The following is a 3,766-nucleotide window of genomic DNA, read 5'->3' on the forward strand; positions in this document are numbered from 1 at the left end:
AGCCTCCATAATCATGTGAGCTAATTCCTCATAATCAATCTCTTCTTGTATTATATATACCCTATTGGTTCTGAAGAACCTTGACTAATACACCTTAATAATGGTAAAATGCTAGAGAGCTGATATAGGTAGTTGAGGTAGGATAATGAAGGGACTGAGTCAAAGCAAATTGTTTTCTGTTAACAATTTTATTCACTAGTATAGAGGGGGGGAAAAGCATTCAATAGGTCAATAGTTACCAAGTGTCAGAAGGTATGTTGATTTTCTCCAGCAACAAAATCTCATCTGGAAAAGCAGCTGCTGGTTTCACTACCAGATTAAGTTTACAGTAATCCACTTTCATCCTCCAAGATCTGCCTGCCTTCTAAACAGACCAAAAAGGTGAATTGAATGGAACTGTGGTAGAAATCCTTATTCCTGCATCTTCCAAGAACTTGCAGGCACTGGTTTCTGCAATCAAGTAAAGGCTGTCGTAGAACACTTTAGTAAATATTAACTCTTCCTGGCTTGCCTGGGACTTTCTTAATTTGGACATTCTAGGACTCCCCTCAGTCCTGGTTGCTCACCCTAATATAAGGAGTATAATAGAGCTATTTAGTTTCTTCTAAGTGACCTGGAGAACTAGGGGAAAGAAAATTACAAACTCAGAGTTTTAAGTTAACCACTCCAAGTCTGGGTCAGCACCTCAAATTCTATGACTGACTGCCCTGAAACGAACCTTTGCCTTACATAGGGATTAGATTATGTGTCTACTGATGGCAATTTAAGTAACTCTTTTGCCACTGCATGCCATGAAAAGCAAGCGCTCTTTTTACCAACGGAAACAGGGTTATTACTGCCTTTAAATCTAATCACATCCAAGAACCAATTCCAGAAAATCCAGAGCCAATTCAGGATACTAATCCTTAAGTTTCTGTTCTTCTAGAACCACGTCCAACATCAGCTTCTATAATAGGGTTCAATCAGAGAAAAAGAACTGCCACCAGTGATACAGAAAAAGGAATTTATTAAGAGATTAGGCCTTACAGTACTCTGGGAGTTTGTGGTGCTATGTGTCCTATTCGAAAGCAGAAGAAGAAGGAGGAGAAGGAGGACGAGGAGGAGGAGGAGGAGGAGGAGGAAGAAGAGGAGGAGGAGGAGAAGCAGAAGCAAAGGTGGGAAGTGGGAGATTGGAGGTAGACTATTCTCTCCTACATATCCCAGGCCCTACACTCTGCTGCCATCTACTGAGATTCCAATCCCACTCAATGCTCAGATGTGTCCTCTGTCCACATTGGCATTCACTGAGGCAGCCAAGTTCCCACCTGGTCTTTGGTCTTATGGTCCACACCTCTTTCCTCTGTAGTGTCCCTCATCAAGAATATAAGACTTTCTCAGGTCTACCTAGCCTCAATCTCTCTCTCTCTCTCTCAGTCTCTCTCTCTCTCTCTTTCATTCTCTCTCACCTAACAGCTGTGTTCTCCTTAAAGATATGGGAAAAAATTAGCACAATACACCACCCCAGTGCATCAAACCCTCTGCCCTCGACACTCTATTTTATGACTCACCTGACAGAGTGGCATGGTGCCCCCATAATACTGTGAAGTGTCCTTCTTGTGTGGTTCCAGACAGGAAATGAGAGTGAAAACAGATGCTCATACTATGGGGGAGTCCACCCCGCCTCCTTTATTGAGCACACAAGTCTCCTTCTCAGAGACCTTCACATCCATCCAACTCTATCCTTAACCTCCTCAACTCTTCTCCCTTGTCTAGCCCACAGAAGGTTCATCATTCCAGTTTTGCCTGATTTTGTTTTTGTTTGTTTGTGCTGGATTTATGTTTACAAATTTAACAAGATATTCTAAATATTCCATACACATTGAAAGCACTGCATTGTGTTACAAATGTTTATAGTAAGGCAAAGCTGGAGCATTCTCTATGTGCCTGGTCATGATGTTGATGCTCAGCTGGTGCCTGCCTAAGGACTGTTGCCATACATTTCAACATCCTGCATGGCAATTGAGAAACAGGTTGTACCAAATCCAGGGCTTTTAGAACAAAGTAAAATAGTGGAGTTGAGAAATGGACCCCAACTGTCAACTTCAGCATTATCCAACTTCTTCCTCCTTTCACTTTCTATTACCTATTCTTCTCCTCTCTCACCTTCCTCAAAATTATCAGCACGTCTATTGCTTTTCCAGTAAAGTGATACACAGTATGTGGAACCATATTTTCCAGAAGTGAAATCCTTATTCCAATGCTGATGTGAATTCTGAACCTTCATCCAGTGACTCTTCCTCTCCAGATGCTATCAGCAGGCTAAAAAGTTAATTTTTAAAAAAAATTTTTTTAAAAAATGAATCACTCCAAATTTGTTCAGTAATTGTTCTAACAGTGCCTAGACAGCACGTTTCTGTTTTTTCTTGATTGTTTTAGCTGTAATAATTTTCCTTTTTTACAATTAGTGTTACACCCATCGCAGTCAACTATTTCAACGCCTTCAAAGCAAAAATTTCTGCCTTATCTGGGTCTGATTTTATCTTGTAAGGTTTTGTGAGAACTTTATTGGTAAAGTAGTCATTGGATTCAACATGGAAATCTAAAACAGAAGATACAGATCATCAGGATCTGAAAATTGCACTTTAATATCCTGCAGGTTTGTTCAACATCGGTTCATCGTATTTCTGTACTAATTCACTTACCTATCTAGAGATGGGAGAATATTTCTAGAGCAGGAAAACCAGCACTCTGAAATTCAGTTAGGATCTGGGTTTCCAACTGTTGCTGCCTTTTCTTCTGCTCTGACTCATTTATTTTTCTGGACTATTTTAGTCTGTTGGGTTGCTATAACAAAATACCATACACTGGGCAGATTATATACAACAAACATTTATTTCTTATAGTTCTGGAAACTTCGAAGTCCAAGATCAGGGTGCCAACATACTTGGGTTCTGCTGAGAGCCTTCCTCTGGACTGCAGACTGCAGACCTCTGAGTTCTCACATGGTGAATGAGTGAGCTAGTTCTCTGGAGTTTCTCTTGTAAGAGTATTAATCCCATTTTGAGGTCTCCCATCATGACCTAATCAAAGGCCCTAGCTTCTAATACCATCAACTTAGGGGTTAAGATTGTAACATATAAATGTTGAAAGGACATAAACACTCAGACCATAGCGAGGACTCCAGCCAATTTATTCTCTACATCATTTTCACTGTGCCATTCTACCTCTGCTTTTGGAAGTTCAACATCACCACAGAAAATGTTTTCCCTCGCCAAGGAAAGATTGGGTTTAATGCTGCACACTTTATTTCCAAGTATAATTTCTTCGTAGATGTCAGTTTCCAAACCAGCACATTTCACCTGAAGGTATTTCAGTGCATTGGGACTTCTTACTGCTTAGGTAAAGTTTCAACATAGCTTGAAGGAATGCAGAAGACTGTTTTGAGTCATTCTTGAAAAGATACCAAAACTTGAAGATTCTGCATCACCAGGTCCATTAGGTTTCCTTTATTATCTCGCACTTATAGCAGCTTCTAAGTAATTTGAAGGAGCACCATCTGTTGTCAGGATTCTTGCTTTGAGCCCTCACGACTCCTCTGAGCAGTCTGCACATTGGCTGTGCTCACTCTTCGGCCATGGCCCCCGGTAACACTACTCTTGTGCCAGGGAGACATTTTAAACCTCCTTGCCACATTAATCCAGCTTAGTAGTCTCCCAAATTATATCTTATACCCATGAGAGGTGCTTTTTCTCATTTAAAAGCAATAATAATCATATACATGGGTTCA

General features: G+C 40.5%; 1 pseudogene; it reads right to left on the reverse strand.

The window, feature by feature from the left end:
- Nucleotides 1–2,122: 2,122 nt before the first annotated feature.
- LOC123860344 (nucleosome assembly protein 1-like 4) lies at nucleotides 2,123–3,475 on the reverse strand (annotated as a pseudogene).
- Between the last annotated feature and the right edge of the window lie 291 nt (nucleotides 3,476–3,766).

Source organism: Mirounga angustirostris, unplaced genomic scaffold (genome assembly GCF_029215605.1).
Source record: "Mirounga angustirostris isolate CCGP_5_RB_7025 unplaced genomic scaffold, mMirAng1.0.hap1 SCAF_4, whole genome shotgun sequence".
NCBI classification, from domain to species: domain Eukaryota; kingdom Metazoa; phylum Chordata; class Mammalia; order Carnivora; family Phocidae; genus Mirounga; species Mirounga angustirostris.